The following is a 22,587-nucleotide window of genomic DNA, read 5'->3' as shown; positions in this document are numbered from 1 at the left end:
CAAGAGCATCCACACAGTGTGTGACTGAAGAAAGAAGGTATTTCTATATGTCTTTGTGGTAAGTACTTGTGACAATTGTCAATAATATCAACTGAAGAAAGAAAAAAAGATGTAGAACAGGGTTTCCTTCTCAAATGGTAAAAAAACAGCCTCCATGTTACATCTCCTCCAGTTCCTGACAAGATTAGGCCAATATTAGGGTCTTTCTGACCTGTTTTATGGGCGTACAAAAAAAGGAAAGTGTGGTAGCCCCTTTTTCAATCAATGATTGCTATATGTTACTACATTTCCTGTATCATCAGTAATCTTTGTGTGTCTATATTGAATAAATAATTGTAATTGTAATAAACCTGTCAGTCCAGTGATATTTTAGTAATAGATGGAGCCTGATGAGCTGAGACAATCCCTGCCATTGTATATGTCCTGGATACTCCATGAGTGAGATCTATCTACTATAGTTCCTGACTCTGCTTCTCGCCATCTGGGAGTTTTGGTGTCCCCATCCACTGTTGCAGGTTCCAGTTCCTCCTAATACATTCTCTATAATATACTGTACATTAAATTAAAAATCCACATGGAAAAGTAAGCACTCCCTTCTAATAGTCATATCAGACAGTCAGATGGTTTGACTACCCAGCATCAACCAATAACTTAAATATCAGTCTTGGGTGGACTGATGCTTTAAGGTACTTGAAGGTTATTTAACACATGGAGTTTGCCTCATTTTGCCTGATGTGTATATCCTGTTCATTACATGACTTGCAGCCTCTACCTTAACAGTCAGGGGGCTTATATCTATTAGATTTAATAACTAATTATTTAACATTTTCTAGCCCACTCGATCAGGAATACGACGCTTGGTGTTGATGTCTTATGAGTGGTATCACTTTATACACCATCATACTGTCACTCAGTACAGAATCAATGTCTTGTTCAGTTGGATGGAATGGGTCATGTAATACAGCAATTTGATCCCTCTGTATGGATAACTACAAAGATAGCATTCATTATCAGTTACAATATTCCCAAAAAATACGATAAACTGCCCTGCGAGATCATGATTATTACATACAGACTTCATAAATTCAAGGACTGACACAGAGCCATTTGTCCTTCTAAGCGCTTTTGTAGACTGTTTTTGTTGTAGAAATGGCTCGGCTCTAAAGACACAGTGTCATAATTGGTTATATCTGTCACAGTGAGGAAACAATGTGACATTCTTATGGCTTTGGCTGTATCCTGTCCACCATTGTTTGTCTCCGCTCTGTTCACGTCCCATCTGTACGCTCTGTCATTAACTGTATATCCAAGTAATGTGGGGGGGTGGGGGGATTTATTGCCCCTTGTTTTTAAATCTGCCCCAGGTCAATGCAACCAGGAAATGTATGGTAGGAATTCAGACTGAAGCCCATATGTCACACAGTATGTCACTCAGAAGATCAAAGAGTTAACCCCTTCAGTGCTGGTTCAGGAATTATTTATGACTAGCTCTGGGAAATTTGGGTGCCTTTTGTCAACAATAGCAGAGTAAGTAAAAATAAATTTATTCTGGATTGTTGCACCCAAGGGGATTTTATTTTGTCATGTAATATATCTACATGGATGAGTAATTAATTCATTAATGAAATACCGCTGTTAAGAGCTCATGTACAATACAGTATAACCAGATTCAAGGCCTCTGGTACTGTGTGTGTACTAATAACAGTAACATTACTTAATGAGCAATATACCATCAGACTATGACTATAGGTTGACTTTAACATCTGCTATCCTCAAATGATGGTACACTGTTTACATAATTACCAGTCTTACTTTCCCTTAGAACTGTTCTCTGGAAGGGATCCCCTCACTTTCGGTTCAGAGTCTGGGGTGTGTAGATGGGTGAGGTGTGTTATCCCTGCTTTCCTATGCTGGGGAATAAGTGAGGAGACTCAGCACGGCTCATAGGTGATAATGGATTCAATGTAGAACAATAAAATTTTTGACAAGAATGGCTTGGTCTTTTTCTGTATTTATTGCATTACTCTAAGAACCCATATACCTGGTCACACCCTACTCACTGAGGAGATAACAAACAAGAACAAACCTAAGAACAAACATTTAATATATTGCAGCTTACCAGTACTTAGATTTTATGGCTGCATCAGTTTCCATTTTTTAGCAAGTAAAGAAAATACCTGCGGATCTTGCCACAAATGCACTGTCCTTGTCACTTCCTGGACGCAAAAATATTATTACCTTTCTTCTAAAACAACTAACCCGATCACCTCCCCTCCCTCCTTCCCCATATAATGGAAATGAAGGCCTCGTTCACACCAGACACAGTGCGTTACAGGCGGATTCTGACTAGAACGCACTGCATCGCATTGCGGCCGGTCCAGTATGTTGTGGGGCAGGAGGGGTCGTGGCGGTCCATTGAAGTGAATGCCATCGTAGTCACGCCCCCCGGCCGCAATGAGATCGGCCGCACGTGAATGCAAGGCACATTATGCCTGCAGTTTGGTCCGAACAAAATGCTGCAAGCACTATTTTGTTCGGACCAGACCACAGGCATAATGTGCCTTGCACTCCAGTGCGGCCGATCGCATTGCGGCCGGATGGCGTTGATACGGTGCCATTCAGTTCAATGCTAATACATGTTTGCTTTTGAGTTTAGATACATTTTAAACATCTGATAAAAGGACCTTAGCTCTTTTATTGCTTCAGTGAATCAAGTGATATTACGGCATGTGGTTGCCAGTTGGAGTTTAGTTGAGGCCTCTATTTAGTGCGTCCCTATGATCGGGGACTTTCAGCTGGACTTTATTGGATCTCCCCAATTATAAATTAATTACATTAACACACATTGATAAGTCAACATCAACTAAAAAAACTTCATAAGATGTAAAGACTAATTTTAAGCTTTTTTTTTTACAGTAGTAGTTTAGTACTTCTATCTACGAAAGATGTTACTTTTTATAAATTCTCTATTATTATGGATCTGATAAGAGCAGACTGTGACATGTTTCAAGTGAAGTGTCACTTTCTCTTTTCACTAGTGCTCTATATTCAGATGTGTGGAGTCTGGGTTTTGATCCTGCTTCCAGCGTCCTGCTGTTGTGATGTCTTGTTTGATGCTGTATGAAGTGAGGCATCACCGTGTTATAAACAGTGGGTCCCTGCACTAGGGGTGGCCTAAAGGAGACAATCAGGCTTTAAAGGTGTCAATAACTCCTTATCTACGGAGTCATCATACAGACGGGAAGCAACATGCTAGAAGTTGGTTAAAATTCCCACACTGCACGTTGATTGATTTGAAACTAATTGTACAAAAGATATGGTGGAACATTATAATATAAACAAAAAACATTTTTATTTTCATCCCAATTTTATATATTTTTTTGTATATTAACCCAATTTTAGCCAAAACCTTTCTTCTCAGATTTGGAAAGATTGGGGATTGGCTAGAACATCTGTCAAGTTTTCATTGCTGTCTGTGACCCCACCAGAGAGATTTCCCCTCAATTCTTGTTGATGTGGCACCAGGGCAAAAAATGAAAGGAACACTTGTCACCGAGACAGAAAGGCACAGACTGCAATAAAATCCCAACCACTCCTTCAGCTGGCTATACACTGATAGAGTTTTGTTTGAATGTTCAGATGTGTTTATCAGAGCATTCAATCTTGCCTCATTCAAACTTGTTAAGCCCTTAAAATTTCATCCAGACTGGCTACTTGAATGGAATCCCAGACTTACTATACGGGTTATGTGTCTGGCCCATGTGCAGTACAATATGTACAATTTTTCCTGAATGAAAATCACATTCATTGTTAGAATTTTGTTTGTTCACATAATAATTTTGCATCCTGCTATTTTAAATTTTTCTCGTCACTACAGTCAAAAATGAATGTTGATTAAAACCCAGTCACCATTAAAAAATCAAAGGAACATTCTGAATGCAAACATTTTCGGACAAAATGTTACTGGTGTAATGCCAGCTTTGCTCTGCAAAATGTACAATGCTCCAGCATACAAAGGCACAAATGTTCACACAGCCAAGTCCTTAAAGACAGGGTTTCATGTGTTGGTGTAGCGGCAGTCAAGTGGCTTAATCAGAACCCAGGAACATCTTTGTATGAATTGAAGTGTCGATTGCAAAGCCACGTAATTTCATCCACCGTCAGAACCTAACCTCACAAATGCTCTTTTGAAAGAATGGACACATCTCCCAGGTTTCCCCTCACATCCTGTTCAGGTTTCCCCATCACTACCTGCTGTGCCTGGACAGACAGTGAGAGTAAAACTTCATAAAGGATGCAGGCACCTTTACAAACTTGATACAAGATCTAACTGTGTCCCATTGTGGAGATTTCCCTTCACTTCCTGTTCCACAGAGACATTAGGAAATCTCTCCAATGTGAGGGAAATCTAAAGCTGGCTCTTCATGAATCAACCAGCTCTTGAGCTCCGGCACTTGATAAATCATCATCAAACTATCAAGGGAGCCAGTTGAAAAAAAATGGATGAACAGTGAGGGTCAGAATACAATATCCCAACAGGAGATTTGTCTATCCACCGTGTTTAGCATGGATGGAGCAATCTGCTATATTTTTTTCACTCAGCCCGCAGCTGTATAGCCAGCTTTAGATAGTTGTCTTTGGAACATTGAAAAATATCCCCGCTATTCCTGTCCGAGCATGTAATGTACTGTCACAACTGCATTCTCCCCCCAGTTCATCAATATTGTTCTAGTGACAATTTAAAATTTTTGACTATTCCATCACCAGAATCAATAGAGAGGGTAACAGACTGAGGTTCTAACTCTTCTTCTTTTGAACACTAAATAAAAAGTTTGACTTTAGATATAGTTTCCAGGGGCAGGGTCAGTTCCCTGGTCACAGTAGGGTGCCGTCTGTGCCTTCCTGTTGCCTCCGTTTGTTCTATACCTGTGTCCACTCAGTGGGGATTCCTCCTACTCCTGCTGTGCCTACAACCCTACCTTCCTCTTCACAGCAGTTCTGCCTCTGTAGTGTGCATAACAAGTCCTACTGTTTAGAGAAGCTACTGTTTGCACTGTTTGCAAGGGCAAGAAAATGGGAGGGGGAGGGGTTGCAAACTATAGCTTTACATTTGTGTGCAAAGAAAGGCATTTATCTATAAAGGACAAATCAAAAATGGTATACTTATGTTGTACTTTAAAAAAAACCAATCAGAGGAAGTGGCCTAGAAAAAAGTTGTTATACGATATGAATATATAAATAAATAAGTAAAGTATACTGGTAAGTAGGGATGTTCAGATACCAGTTCAGATACCAGTGCCGATACTTGGCATTTTCACGAGAACTACCACGGTTGCAGCGGTTGCGGCTGTGACTGGGCCCTGGCGTCCCACTACTGTCCTGAAATCATTAGTCTGTATTGTTTTAGAAAAAACTGTCACATGACAATAAACAAAAATGTATCAGTACTTGTATCTGTGAGTACTTGGACATGCACTTGTACTTGGTCTGGAAATAATGGCATCAGTGCATCTCTAATATATACAGGTGAAACTCGACAAATTAGAATATCGTGCAAAAGTTCATTTATTTCACTAATGCAACTTAGCCATAACCAGGAGATTTTGGAGCACTTCATGCTTTCTTCCGCAGATGAGCTCTATGGGGATGCTGACTTCATTTTACAGCAGGACTTGGCACCTGCCCACACTGCCAAAAATTTTCTGAGATTGTGGATCTGGGTTTTCATGAGCTGTAAGCCATAATCATCACAATTATAACAAATCACAGCTTGAACTATCTTGCTTTGCATGTAATGAGTCTATCTCATATATTAGTTTTACCTTTTAAGTTGCATTAGTGAAATAAATGAACTTTTGCACGATATTCTAATTTTTCGAGTTTCACCTGTATAATATATATAACAAATCATTCATTAAAACGGGGATGCACAAATCCCAGGAGCCCCCTAGCCAATGCTACTTAAAAATGACAGCTGCCTTCTAACTTTTGAGTTTTCCTCTAGTCTAGTCTTGGAGCTGGAAAAGTATCTGTACTTGTACTTGTACCGAGTATGGTATTTGGTATCTGAACATCCCTACTGGTAAGTGTGGCAGCAATACAAATATTGAGAGGAGCCCCTTCATATAGGGTTCACATCTTTGCTTGTAGTGAATCATAATGTCTTATGTGTTACCACACATAAACTTGGGGACATTGCTGTCCTTGTCAGCTGCTCAGATCACTGCATTGGAGCACTATGAATGAAAACTCTCTGCACTATTTTTCTGCAGGAACATGTTATGGAGGCCCATAGGAATGACAGGAGAGGCATGGTAATGTTCAGTAAACCTGTTAACGCGATTTTTTGGCATGGTGAAAATAGCACGTTGTCTCTGTGTCTATCTTAACAGCAAAGTATATCCAAAGCCAAACCTTTTTTTTTAATTTTGTATAGAGTAGAGGAGGGTTAAAACTGCAGACATTTTTTACCATTTGTGTCTGATTAGTAAAGTTTGGCTACACTTCCTGTCCTGTAGACTGAATGGGACTCCTGTAATTTTCAATGACTCCTTAATGACTGGTGGAAAGCTACAGTAGTACCGATATTCAAAAAAGGGTCAAGATGCCAACCAGGGAACTGCAGACCAGTCAGTCTAACATCAATAGTATGTAAACTGTTAGAGGGAATGATAAAGGACTACTTAGTAGAGTTTGCTCATGAAGATGGTGTAATAAATGATAATCAACATGGATTTAGGAAGGACCGTTCCTCCCAGACCAACCTACTGACATTGTACGAAGAGGTGAGTAGAGATCTGGATAGAGGGAGGCTGGTGGATGTGGTATATCTGGATTTTTTGAAAGCCTTTGACACTGTACCACATAAACGCTTAGTACACAAGCTGAGGTCTATGGGCATAGATGAAATGGTGAGTACATGGATAGAGAACTGGCTACAGGAACGTGTCCAGAGAGTATCGATAAATGGCTCCTTTTCAGATTGGTCAAGTGTCAGGAGTGGCGTGCCTCAGGGTTCTGTGCTAGGCCCCATATTATTCAACCTGGTTATTAACGATATCGGGGAGGGATTGAATAGCCAAGTTTCCGTGTTTGCTGATGATACTAAAATCGGGAGGGTAATAGACACGGACTTAGACACTATAACATTACAGGAGAACCTGGATAAAATAGGGTAGTGGGCAACTATATGGCAGATGAGGTTTAATGTCGATAAATGTAAAGTAATGCACTTTGGGGTTAAATGGGTACTCCACTAGGGAACTCTGAAATGGAAAAGGATCTGGGAGTTATTGTATGTAGACCACAGATTAAATAATAGTTTGCAATGTCAGGCTGCTGTAAAAAAAAAGCGAGTACTGTCTTGTATTAAAATGGGAATGCACTGTAGAGACAAATCTATAATTTTGCCACTTTATAGATCACTGGTTCAACCTCATCTGGAGTATGCGGTCCAATTTTGGTCACCAATGCACAGGAAGGACGTCCTGGAGATGGAAAGAGTCCAGAGAAGGGCAACTACACTAATTAAGGGGCTGGAGGACCAAAGCTATGAGACGCAGTTCCAAAACTTAAATATGTTCATGCTGGAGGTGCGGAGATTAAGAGGGGACATGATTTTGATGTACAAAATGTTCAATGGTGATAGCAACATCAGCAATAAACTTTTTACGGTAAACTCCATAACAAACCTAAAACTCCACCACCTAAAATTGGTGGAGAAAAGATTTAACCACAAGGGGCACAGGGGATTCTTTTCAGTTAGAGCGGTTAAGGTCTGGAACTCTCTGCCACAAGCAGTGGTATCAGCTCAGAGTGTTGAATCATTCAAAATGCCTTTGGACAATTTCCTCAGAGACCGTAACATACAGGGGTACAGGTACCCTTAAAAAGTAAGGTCACACAGGGACTTGTACACACACATACACATGCAGAATCCAAAACATACACACAATAGGTTGAACTTGATGGACCTGTGTCTTTATTCAACCTCAAATACTATGTAACTATGTAAGTGAGAGGATATATTTCCAATGTGAGGGAAAACTGCACATAGACAGTTGTTAAAGGAACAAGTGTCCCCATCGGAAGATATAATTTCTATTCCTGTTCTGGCGACAACTCAGCATTTTGCATTGATACTCACTTTTATTCCCAGTGACATTGGTGACCAAGACAATTATACAGAACGAACCTCGCTAATGAGCTCCCAGACTGCAATAAAGACCTGATTGTGATTCTAACCGCTCAACACTCTATCCAAATCTAAAAAAAGTTTTGCCTTCAGTTATACCTTATTGTAACTGTTAAAACACAAAGTAAATAAAAGCTGACACATAAGAATTTAGCTATACGTTTCAAATGCACTACCTGGAACATATTAAAAAATCCCTATCACATATACACAGTTTCTGTAAGAACAGCAATGTAAAGATCTAAAGTCAAAGGGTGCAACAGTGTTGTGTGAAAAAGTCCCGCACAGACTCAAAGAGATATACAACCCAGAAATAACATTGCACAATTCCCCATAACAATAATCATACATCACAAAGCAACATAGAGGCCAACATACACGCCAATATAGGCTGATAGAAAGATCACCCACTTCTGGTGCAATCCAAGCCATGTCAACCCAGTGCATATCATCATTCCCATTATGGTATCATGGCACATGTGTATGGGGCATGACCAGGGGTGTCCCGAGGCTGGGTGACACCCGGAGCGGTTACCGGGTGTCATCCCGCCGACTTTTCAGAGGGGGGGGACACCAAAATGATCATATCATCATTCCCATTATGGTATCATGGCACATGTGTATGGGGCATGCCCAGGGGTGCCCCGAGGCTGGGTGACACCCGGAGCGGTTACCGGGTGTCATCCCGCCGACTTTTCAGAGGGGGGTGACACCAAAATGACTGTCAGTCATTTTGGTGTCACCCCTCCAATGGTGTCACCTGTGTGTGGGGCCGTCCCCCCCTGCACCCCCCTTGTGACGCCACTGGGCATGACTACATCAAGCAGGTGCAATCATGGTGATAACATAAAGAGTTCTAGATATTGCCCGGATCTGCAGTACGAGAGTGGGAACCTCATAGGGGTTAGCATCCAGCAAAAGACAGAGAAGGGAATTTATCAAAACTGAAGCAGAATAATCTGGAGCAGCTGCCCATGGCAACCAATCAGCTTCTCTTTTCAGTTTGTTCAGTTAAGGTTTGAAAATAATAAAACACACAAAAAAAGCAGAAAAAAGAATAAAAAACATTCCAATCTCTCAGAAGCAGAATGTTTGACACAAAATAAACAAAAATACATAAATAAACAAGCATAGTGGTACCCATACCAACATTTATAACAAAAACCCAGAAAATTCAATCTTATACACATATTTGGGATGGGGGATGGACCCAATCCCCACCACCACCACCACTACTATAGGCTGCCTGTAGAAAACTACGGGAAAACTACCAGACCAGTTACCCTGCACAAGGAGAGAGAGCAGCAGTGACTGGTCTTTATTACAGGAAGCTCACACTGTATTATTGCATAGATATGCCAGAAGCACTGACCACTGAGAAGCGCTTCAGCTTAATTCCAAGGGGAGGAGATTGGAAAACGGGTGTTCACTGGTCTCTCTCCCAGCTTCCCGCCAACACCCGTGATGCTGGTTCTGGGCCCACAAGAGGGGTAGCAGAGCCTGGGAAGCAAGGCAGGGGTGTCAGATGGGGGGCACTGTTCACCGACCTGTGGAAGCAATCCGACCAACAGTCGGCTTTACACAGTTAAATAGCTGCCAGGAGTCTGTTTTTGTATCCCACAAGCAGCGCTTTTGTATCCCACAAGCCATAACATTTTGCTTTGATTTTGGATAGAGTAGGGGAAGGTTATAACCCCTGTTTTTTGCCACCTGTGTCCCATTGGGGAGATTTCCTCTAATTTCCTATCCCATAGACACAACCCCAAGTCAGAGGAAATTCCTCCAAAATTAGAGAAATCCATTGTTGTCACCAGGATCACCACAATTAGTGTCCCCAATGCAAGCTTACCCCTTTTTTCCCTTTTTTAGTGACAGCTCAGAATTTGTGATTTTTCTCTCACTGTCATTCTTGGTGATAACCATCACCAATAGATGGTGAATCTTCATAACAAATATACTGTGAATTAAAAAAAACCCCCTTCCATTCCCTCTCCATTCTAACAAAAAACTAGAAAAAAAGTTAAGGCTTTAATTCTCCTTTAAGGGCATGATAGCCAGGGAAAAACAGTGGCACCCCCTTCCCTCGGAGCCCTAAGTATGTGACTATTTTGCTTAATGGTGACCTGGCACCGAGGTAAAGGGTACCTTTCAGGAAAGCAATGTGGACACTGCCATTGCTGATATGTTTTGGAGGAACAAGCTCTAAGGCCTTCAATTGATCCTTGCGGCACTACATAGTGAGTCAGTGACCTGGAACAAGCATACAAAAAGTGATGTGTTGGGACCCCAGATATGCACATACGTGTTCAAAGTAATGACACACCAAGCAGGGAGGAATGGCTGAGAATGATAACCCTGGTGCAAATAAAGTCAGCAACAGCAGCATTTAGATTTGTAATCTGTTAGGTTCCTTGGAATAGATAACATCACTGACTGTTCCTCGGCATGCAACTTATGTCCTGCATTTGTTGTGCATTATTTATTCCCTTTCCTTATTGTGCATCTTTTTTCCTGCATGATAAAATATGGGAAGTTAAAAAAATGCACAATACTGAAACCTATATGTGATTAATAATGCCAGAGCGCCCTCTAGTGTATAAAACATGTAACACACATGTAGAAGAGAAGTGATGAAAACAAATTGCGATGACCTTATGGGGGTTATTCACTAAAGGGTAAAGAGTCTGGAGAAGGCAGAAGAAGAGAAAAATCTAGGACAACATTGCTGAACTGGAAAGTGAGCTGAATTGGAGATTTTTTCCAAAACAGCTATTTTAACCTAGATTGTTCATGTCTCCTGCCTTCTCCAAACTCTTCACCCTTTTGTGAATAGCCCTGTATGTATTTCTTGGGTGGCACAGATGGTCTATATATAACAAGTATTGCTCCAGATCCAAGGATGAAGAATTACCTCCCTAAGGATGAACACAAAATACTTCTGCCCGTCAGAGACCTTTATTGCTGCAACACAAATTTGCCTTTTTTTTCAGAATCTTCATGCGATTAAGGCCTGAATCTGCATTGAGTTATTCAGCATAATAATGGTTCATTGATATTGTGCTTTGTTTAAAAAACATGTCGTTGAAATTTTCATATATATAGTCGCCTACCTTGGAGAGACGCTTAGAGAGTTCTTAAACAAGTTTTTCCCTTTACAAAATAGCAGCAATAAGGAAATGTGCAGCAACTTGGGTGACTGGCTTCATACTGGACCTAGCACTAGAATGTCCTCAGCATGTTTGAGTAACCAGCCCAAGTTTCATTGAGTCTTCTTCATCCATGGATTGGCTTACACTGCCTTATGCAGCCTTGGTAGGTCCCAGTAGACAAGAGCCAAGAATATAAAGCCAAGATCATCTGGATAAATTGGAAAGCACATGAGATCAGAAATAATGTGAGAGATTCCCTCAGCAAAAGAGCCTCAAGGTACTTGGTTGCTGGGGTTCCGTTAAGGTTTCCTGAGTATTCAGTGAGCAAAGTCATAGGTAATCAAAGAGAGAGATGATTTAGAATGTTGGAAGCATTTTCAGATATAAGCTGAACCTGGCCTGGAAAGTGTCTAAGGCAGGGGGGTCAAATCCACACTTACTAAGGGCCATGCTGAGGGTTGTGAATAAAATCAAGGGCCGGGCATAAAGAAGAAAAAAAAATCCTGCTGTTTGCCCCAGTACAAGCTCAGACCCGCTAATCATTATATAACAATCTTGGTGTCCTGTGTGTGAGGGCCCTACAAGTGTCATTAAATGGACAGGTAATGCTCACACTTCCTCACATACAGGACACCAGGACTGTCAAATAATGATGATACGACTGTCCTGTGTGTGAGGGCACTACAAGTGTTAGCAGTCCCTCTCCATTATATGACAGTCCTGAGTGTGAAGGCACTAAAAGTGTCAGCGGTTCCTGTCCATGTATATGTGTTGGAACTTGCGATGAGAAACCCAGGAGGCAGATGTGGCTGAGGACAAACGAGTAGGCAAGAAGAAGCCTGGGGCCCATGATAGAGGTGCCAATGAGAAATGTGGTGTTGCAGGGTCCTCAGGGGGAGGTGCGGGGTCCTCAGAGAGAGGTGTGGGACCCTCAGAGGGCGACCAGCTGAATTTTCACACCAAGCGCCGGCTAGTAAAAATTAAAAAAAAATAACTCTACTTACCGGTACACAGTTCGGGACTGGCGGGCCTAAACAAAATCTTGTGGCGGGTCTTATATTTCACATATGTGGTCTATGGTAACAAGAGTGCATAGTCTTTAGATGAATGTATTTTGTGACATCTCAAAAACAGAGTGGGGTATAGCCATCCTTGTACTGGATCTTAAAGTATAACTCAACTTTTGTTTAGAAAGAACAATCTGGGTATCTATGTACATTGCAAGAATTTTAACAAACTCTGTTGCAGATTCCCATCTTTTTCTGTTTTGAAGAAGAAGCTGTTTGTTTCACCACGTCCTTTCCAGGCTGATTCCTGAATGTGAAAGCCCGGTTCATAATAACTGGTGTAGTACTTACCAGGACTGCCAAGGATATAGTTTGTGACATCTAGGGGAAAAAAGTCCAGTCTCTCACCACTTCACAGAGAAGTTTGGGGCCCTGGGTTTACTCCACCAACCTTAAATGTCCCCCCAGTGCTATAGCCCATCCCATAAATATGGGCAAAGTCAGGCAGCCCTTCCCACAACTGCCTGTTATTTTGGGAGTGTTCCGGTGTGTGCTGGTTAGTTCTCCTTGTACAAGGCTGTTTGTTCCCTTTACACCATGTGTGTGTGTCCCTATAGGAGTTTTCTGTACATGCTATTACAGCATTTGGATAATACTGTATGTTACCCTCAGTAGTGTATACTTGTTTTTAGACAGTGGACAATGTTGCTTATGTTATAGATGTGCTATCTGACCACAAAATTGTGTATGATGGAAATGATCTATATACAAGTACCGTATATACTCGAGTATAAGCCGAGATTTTCAGCCCATTTTTTGTGCTGAAAAGTGCCCCCCTCGGCTTATACTCGATTTTAGCAGAGGATCATTGTAAATGTATTGTTGCAGGCACTCTATATGTACATGTACTATATACTACATATAGAGTGCACTGAACAATAGATTTACAATTATCCTCTGCTAATATGAATGGGTTAAATGATCCGTAGTACATGATATGTAGCCCTGTACCCCCTTTTCCACTTACAGAGCTAGGTTATTGTTTTTCTTTTAAATAAATATTCATGTAATTTTATTGGTATCTATCTTCATTTTGTACAGATAGCTGCCTCATTTCCCACCCTCGGCTTATACTCGAGCCAATATTTTTTCCCAGTTTTTTGTGGTAAAATTAGGTACCTCGGCTTATATTCGGGACGGCTTATACTCGAGTATATACGGTATATACAGGGTTGCATCAACCACTTTTTAGCATATGTATATAATACAAATAGATTTATGTATGTTAAAAAAAAATGTTTGTATTATTTCGTTTTGTTGTACATTTTGACTATTTTTTGGGGGGCTATAAAAATATCTGTGAATGCCTCTCTATTCAAAGCAACTATAACCATAATGAGATGGTATATAGTCCCGTTCAATAAAATAATACTTTTTAATCATGCAATAAGATCTTTTTAGATTGAGTTGGCATGGCTGGTTTACAGTAAATGGTCAATTGGGTTTCACACCACCCTGAAAAAGTCCATGGTTAGGCGGATAAAACGTGTTGGTGGCTTACCGACTCAATCTGCACATTTTCAGCATTACTAGATGTTATTATGTGAGGCTTTTACCAGGAGATGTTTGCGGCAGTAAATTCCATACATTTATCAAGGTTTTATAAACATTATCTTTCATGGTTTTATGGACAATACCTATCCAGTTTTTATGGGCCTTATGTATCCAGGTTTTATGGACATTATCTATCCAGGTTTGATGGACCTTATCTATCTGGGTTTTATGGACATTATCTATCCAGGTTTTTTTGACCTTATGTATCCAGGTTTTATTGACCTTATGCATCCAGTTTTTTTGGACATTATCTATCCAGGTTTTATGGGCATTATCTATCCAGGTTTTATGGACCTTATGTATCCAGGTTTTATGGACCTTATGTATCCAGGTTTTATGGACCTTATGCATCCAGGTTTTTTGGACGTTATCTATCCAGGTTTTATGGACATTATCTATCCAGATTTTATGGACCTTGTGTATCCAGGTTTTTTGGACATTATCTATCCAGGTTTTATGGACCTTATATATCCAGGTTTTATGGACATTACCTATCCAGGTTTTATGGACCTTATATATCCAGGTTTTATTGACATTATCTATCCAGGTTTTATGGACTTATCTATCTGGGTTTTATGGACATTATCTATCCAGGTTTTATGGACTTATCTATCTGGGTTTTATGGACATTATCTATCCAGGTTTTATGGATCTTATCTATATAGCTTTTATAAGCATTACCTGTCTGGGTTTAATTGATATTGCCTATCTAGGTTTTATGGACATTACCTATCCAGGTTTTATGGACCTTATCTATGCAGGTTTTATGGACCTTATCTATCTGGGTTTTATAGACATTACCTAATTGGGTTTTATGGACATTACCTATCTGGTTTTTTAGACATTACCTAATTTGGTTTTATAGACATTACCTAATTTGGTTTTATGGACATTACCTATCTGGGTTTTATGTACATTATCTATCCAGGTTTTATGGAGATTAACGCATTGGTTCGTATCAGAGGGAACCGACTTGAACATCTTTCCCTCTAGGACTGGTAAAGTACTTGCCTTCATTAATAAGTTGGTCTGCCTAATAGTTTAAAGACTGTGAAGTCAAGTTGTTGGTACCATCAAAAGCCTGTTGAATGCTTATTGTGGGCAAAGCCCTTTGGCGTCCAGGTTTAACCTGGACACCAAGGACGCTGCAGGAGGGAAAGAAAACCTGCAATTTGATAGTACTTTTTAGGTGAAGGATTCTCCATGGAGACATCCTCTGCACTTCATTCAAGCGCATTGAGTACATACTGTGCAGGATCAGCTGATTTTCTGGATGAGATCTGACAGAACTAAGAAGTACATAGATCTGAACACTTCCAGGTTCATTGATCACAGAGAGAGAAATGGACTCCCAATGTCATTCAACCCAGAAGGCTGGAGACATATTATGAATGAATGGATGTCATGGCTTCCCCTCTCACCACTTTAATGCATATTGTATTCATTCGGAGAGCAGCATTGACATCAGCATAACATATCACATAGGGAAGCCTTCAGGAGGTGCCATGGTGGGAGCTCGGAGCCCGATGTTGGGCTTTAAGACATAAAAGGAAGTAAAAATAAGGTATTTACCTAAAGATAGATAACAGGAATACTAAAATCTCATATGAAAATTGGTTATAGTGCCCCTTTCATTGGCTGGCAGCTGTGTTGTTTAAGAACTCAAGAACAGAAAGGTTTATAAGCAGTGATAGAACAAAATCATTTGTGTGACAGAGTAATAAACAGCAACGTGAGAATCTTTGTCCTCTGCATCGGCTCCGTGTTGCAGTAACAATTGGACCAGCTCCGCATTCCCCACACATGCAGCAAAGGAAAGAATGTACTCTCTTGTCAAATGAAAATAAAGAACACTTTACCTCTAACACCAAGGGTGTGCTACAGGAATCACTCTAAAAACAAATACAAGTACTAATAGGGTGCTTGTGGTAGTGCAGTATGTTACCTAAGTAATGTTTCGGGTTACATCAGGCTAGATTTAAAGTGTTTGTAATCCCTAACAATGAACTTCTCCTTTTTGCTCACTTTTGGCATAGTAAACAACAACTTTGGGTACAACTTTTATTAACCCTTGCAGTGGGGCTACCCCCACACTGCAAGGGTTAAGTGCTCGTTTTTGCCTAGAGTAAAAATAACAAAAATATACTCACTCGATACTCCATGCGGGCCAGTTGTGACAGCGCTCCCTCCTGCCTGTCTCCTCCTCTGCTCACCAACAATGTCTGTATCATAGGCATTGAGAACAACCGTCCAGACTCGTGGACTTCGGTCAGCACCATATTAAATTGTCAGACATTCAGGATGTAAGCAGAAGCAATAAAATAAGCTTTGCTGATGCATTTCTAGGGATAAACCCTCTTCCTTAGAGCAAATGGCACATATGTACCATTTGCTCTGAGGAAGAGGAAGTCTGGACGGTTGTTGTGAAAGATTTTTCAGTAATTTCTCCTGAATATAGTAAAAAATAAAACCCGCAGTGGTGATTAAATACCACCAAAAGAAAGCTCTATCTATTTGATAAAGGGGGCACCCAGATGCTGCCCCACCCTTGTGTATGAGTAATGGGCACTTTTTAATGACTTCTCCCACCTTTTTAAGGTTCTTCACTTCAACTAGTCATGAGAGAAATATAACCACGGCTAACTTCCTTCTGAAAAAGTTAGCTACCTAGCTATTGTGTTCCTCTGACTTCCAAATTGTCTGACTGAAACAAGTATGTCAATGAGAAAAGTCAAAGGAAAGTTCATACTCGTTTATGCTTTGTGACTCAGAAAACTAAGGAGCACCTTGTCCTAGTAGGACCCTTGGGGGAAAATAGAGTAGAGCATGAACATAAGCAGAGATATTCTATTCAAAATAAAATGTTCAGTTTTCTGTGAAGCGTTTCTCTAGATATCTTCCATGCTACAATAATAGTGTCATATAAATTGTAATCCTGCGCATTAAATCTTTCTGAACTGTCCTGGGAGGTAATGTTACTTTATCAGAACATCCTGTGCTCTTACATCTGGATCACCATCTAGAACTGTCCCGGATATTGTGTTCAACCGCTTAGTTCATACTGTTAGCTTATTGTTGACTCTCATCCAGGTCTCCAGATATACCGAATTTCTATAGGATTTATTCAGGGAACCTATACAGGTCACACATCTTAATGGCTTACATTTCTAAGATTTTATATTCTGTTGTTGCTGTTGTTGTTAAACAATATTACATCTCTTAAACTTACTGTATGTAAACTTATCGTACTAGATGCTTCACTCACTATATGCTTTTTGGCCAATTATTTCCACTACAAAGTTAACAGTATATATTATATCTTATTCAGACTTCATGTATTATATGTTATACGGACTGCATGTATTATATGCTATAGTGACTGCATGTATTATATGTTATAGAGACTGCATGTATTATATGTTATAGAGACTGCATGCATTATATGTTATACAGACTGCATGTATTATATGTTATACAGACTGCATGTATTATATGTTATACGGACTGCATGTATTATATGTTATAGAGACTTCATGTATTATATGTTATACGGACTGCATGTATTATATGCTATAGTGACTGCATGTATTATATGCTATAGAGACTGCATGTATTATATGTTATACAGACTGCATGTATTATATGTTATACGGACTGCATGTATTATATGTTATAGAGACTGCATGTATTATATGTTATACGGACTGCATGTATTATATGCTATAGAGACTGCATGTATTATATGTTATAGAGACTGCATGTATTATATGTTATACAGACTGCATGTATTATATGTTATACAGACTGCATGTATTATATGCTATAGAGACTGCATGTATTATATGTTATACAGACTGCAAGTTTTTCATTAATTACATTTACAGAAAACTGGAGAAATATATTAAAAAGGTAAGGTGAGGTGATACATTTATTTCCTCAAAAATTGTTAAATTATATTAAGTCCCCATCGTTCCCTACACAACATATGATATTTCAAGTTGACCTGGGCTTCATACACTGGCTGCTGAATTAGAGAGTGCACAGAGAGTTGCTATAACTCCTTCATTCATTATCCATGTTCCATCTGCCACGGTTGAGTGATAAGCACACTAGTGTTTGTCTGCAACCATCAGTAGTTCCTTTGTGTGGAGTCACATTATGCCTGGCGTGTGAATTGTATTATGCCTGGCATAGGAATTGTGTTATGCCTGGTGCAGGAATTGTATTATGCCAGAAGAAGAAAATCTAATGCATTTCAAAGGCTTATATATGTTATCTTTGTATACGTTTTACAGTGTTTAGGTAATTTCAAAAGTTATTTTTGATCTTTCTAAATGTGCAGATTTTATTAAAAGAATATCTGGTGACCCTGCCATGAAGGTGCTTATTGAGGCATTTTCTGTTATATTATGACAGCTGTCTCCCCATTATGTTCCTGCATTGTCACCCTGTCATATGTGCCTTGTTGGAGCCTACAAATGGTCATGCTGACACACTTTGCTGCAGGCATAATCTACCTTTGTCATTATTAGGGATGAGCTCAGGTTCAGTCAGAATACTGGCCAAGTGTTCTGTATATGAATGTAGTGCTAATTCACTTTGCAAAGAATATCCAATCGTGAAGAAGGAAAATTTTATAAAAACAGTACATCTGCTTGCATATGCTTGGATGATGGAAGTCAGCAGAGCTTCACCTTATATATTAAGCTAAGGGAAAATTCCCTTGCAGAGTGAACAGCCTAATTGCCTTTTTGTTACGCCAAATTCATTTTGAGGACTAGATCAAAGATTCGCAATTAAAAAATCTAGAAGAAAGCGTTTTCAAATCTAAATAAATAGTGAGGTATAAGTAAGTAATATGCATACAGGGTTTTACGTTTTAAAGTGAAAAATTATTAAAGTGACAACTAAGCTCAAGCGTTAAATCTTAACAATACATTCAAGTGTACTAACTATTAGCAAAAATGTATCTTATGTGTGTATCACTCAGCTATAGATCCTCAAATCATCTCTGAATTGGTGCTGACACTGTCCTTCCTTCTGGAGGGGGGCTACTTTTGTTCCCCATGGTCCTTGTGTGTGTTATAAAGTAGTCACCGCTCCAAGCTCACTCCTGTGATGGACTACAATGTCAAATTAGTAAACACAAAATACAAATTAGTAAACTAAATGTGAGATTATATTCCATTAAGGGAGTACACTTGGCACAGTAAAAACAATTCTTCCTAATTATCCCTGAAATGATTGGCTTAGTGGTTAGAACTTCTGCCTTGCAGCACTGGGGGTCCCTGGTTTGAATCCTAGTCATGATTCAATGTTGGAGCTACTGTATGTAAATACCTAAAAAAAATAAAAGGGCAGTTGTTTGAATTTGATTCATGTTAAAGATATAAAATGACAATTCTTTTTATTTAATATTGTTGTGGGGTCTGGTTAGGGCTCTCCTTGAAGAAAACTGAAGATGGTTTATACATTTTCAAACATATATTTTGATTTCAGCACTTACTTAATTGCCTTGTCAGTGAAGCAATGGAGGGGCCAAGGTGTTGCCCTTATCCAGCCTGGGTCCAGTACAGGGGAGTCACCACTGAAGGACGCCAGAAGGACCCATCTATCCAGCAGCTCACTAGGTAGTTAGGGGTTCATCATTTTTTAGGTTCTGTGTTACAAAAGGTCGATCATTACAAACACTTCTATGTTAAAGAGGGAGTAATATAATTGACCTTTATATGTAACATTTCTGTATTGTACGGTGTTTACTTTTATTTATTATAAGTGCAGCTTTAGAATGTAGTATAGCAGTTCTCTGGGATGAATGTTGCCATTGCCCATAATGTGAAGTATTTTAGGTTTGTGGTTTTCATTCTTTCAAAGCCAGTTAATGTATATTTCTAAATAAAAAGCTGAGTGTGATCACATTTGTTCTTGATATCATAAGTGAACCATGTAGTATATTAAAAAAAGGTGTATCTAAAAGCCACAGTGGCTTTGTGCCAATATATACATTGTATCTCATACAACAGTCACATCCACTATATTCTTGACTGTCCCACACTGTATGTTGTGCTGTGCACTTTATTCTTGTTTTACCCGGCACAACAGTGGTGTGGCTTGTTTATGGGAGTGGGTTAAGGCACTCGATTTTTTGTGCCTCTAGAGGCATATATTGTCAAATCAGGATAACAGTGAGACACCTGCATGTCTATACAGTGTGACAGAGGGTTAGGGTTTCATACTCTTCCTTGTACACTTAAGCTGCAGATTCAACTTCTGTGCAGTGTTTCTGACACTGACTGTTGCTCCTAGGCACCCTCTTATGACCAAATCCATACATTTCATCATTGTGCGACTACTGGCAAACTTCTCGCAACTTCCTCTCTCACAGTGATGATGGGACTCCAGTTCACTATACAATCATCAGTTTTTTCACTTGATTTCCACTCTTCAGAGCTACCAAGTGCTCTCTGCTAGTTCCTGTGCTCCGTGTATGATCCTGGCCAGGGGCGTAACTAGAAATCACAGGGCCCCATAGCAAAATTTTGTATGGGGCCCTGTGATTTCTAGTTACGCCCACCTGATAACCCAAACAGCCCACCTAAGGGTGACCCTGCAGAGCCCACCATAGACTCTCTATGGTAGGCTCTGCAGGGTCTCAGGCGGGCGGTCAAGCCCTCTTACCTGTCAGCCATGATCCTCTGTCCGCCTCCTTCTCCTCCACGATCGACTCCTCCGTCACTGGGCCCCGCCTCCTCGATCACCGGGCCCCGCCCCTCGATCACAGGGTCCCGCCCCCTCGATCGCCGGGCCCCGCGCCCTCGATCACTGCCGATGACGGGCCCAGCCACCTCCTGCGAAGCTGCTGGTTGTCACCAACTCAGCAGCGGCTGTGAGAAGGAACGAAGCATTGCTCCTCACAGCCGCCAGTGAAAGCCAGCAGCCTGGCTGTCCGAGCAAGATGCCATAGCGACCCAGGCGGCCCGCATGGCATCAGGGAGATGTCCTGGCCGGGCCCCGCCGTGCCTCGGGCCCCATAGCGGCCGCCTGAGTCGCTATGGTGATTGTTACGCCACTAATCCTGGCTCTGTGTACTGATCACCTGGTTCCAGACTCCGGCTATTGTACTTGGTTTATCCTGCTCTCTGTGTTCCCAGACCTGGCTCGGCTGACTACCCTCTTGGATTTAATATTATTTTGCTATTTTGTTTATTGTCGTTTTCAATAAACTCCTTTATTTTTTAACCTGCACTTTTAGTTTTCGTCTGGTTTCTTGGTTCTGGGACACAGCGGAGTGACAATCACAAAATTGGTTGGAGAGAATGGCAAATTCTTTGGCAGGTAAAAGAGTAAACATATATCTGTTTAACAGTTTATCTGGAGTACTGCTTTAGGATAAAAGCAAATGGAAATGACAGCGAAGTCAGTGTTTTCCAGTTTTCAAAACATCGCTCACATATTTTATGATTTCAGACGCTGAGACTGCCAATGTAAGGTCAAATTACTTGGATTTGTGGGAACTAAATAGCTGAAATGCGTGTCTAGATAGTGGAAGCACACCAAACTGTATACACTAAAAGCATACCTGGCGTGCAGGCTCTCCATACCCAGGTGTCTTCTTTCATCCTGTCAGATCACACATTTGTTATAAACATTGCAGGAATTCTTTGCTTTGCATCTGAAAATCTGTACAGTCCTCTCTCTAAGATTAATGGAATTACATTTGTTCCAAAAGGGAAGTGCTACAGCAATACTGACTGTTGTAGAACATGTAGGCCCTCACGGGCAGGGCCCTCCTTACCATCTTGTCTTGAATTGTATTGCGATTGTAATGTCTTCCTTATATTGTAAAGCGCTGCGCAAACTGTTGGCGCTATATAAATCCTGTATAATAATAATAGTAATAATAGTATGGCATGTGCCGGTTTGTATTCCGCACAATGCTTACAATGCCCTCCACAGCTCAGATATTTTAATCAATGTACAGACAGGTGGCATTGTGTACAAATATCAAGACCTATTACCAAACACTAGAGTGCAGACTGCAGTGCACGTTTGTGGAGAATATAGTAAAGTATTCATAAAGAGTTTTGCATTGTATAAAATGACAAATACAAAGAGCATATAAAATAGATTTCTGTTTTATTACAAAGTAAGCAGCTGGTTTTGTTTGCAAATATAAAAATAATGGTACTGCATCACACTTACTGTTAGAACAATTCAACATAGTAATTCTACTATCGCTCATCCTGACCTATATCCATCTCTACATGCTTACCTTGAAATCAGCATGATCTAAAGTTCTGTTAATGTTATTTATTGGCTCAATGCAACCTCTGCCAGGAGGCTTCTCTGTGTATCTACTACTTATAAAGTAGATTACCAGCATTCATAAAATGTATGTAACTCTGTGCAAGAACACATGAATTGCTTCCATTATCTGTGTACAGTGAATACAGATGTTTGTGTATAATGAATTATGGATAATACCACAATACAAGCTAAGGACAAGTGGATTGATCTGACACATTTTCCAGAATGTTGTATAGACTCCACTATGCCTCACAGATCATTGAACATAAATGGAGCTAAACTCCATGTGTTACTAACAGAATGATGACCCATGTGT

Source organism: Nanorana parkeri, unplaced genomic scaffold (genome assembly GCF_000935625.1).
Source record: "Nanorana parkeri isolate BGI_ZX_2015 unplaced genomic scaffold, ASM93562v1 scaffold938, whole genome shotgun sequence".
NCBI lineage: Eukaryota > Metazoa > Chordata > Amphibia > Anura > Dicroglossidae > Nanorana > Nanorana parkeri.
This window is presented reverse-complemented; position numbering follows the sequence as displayed.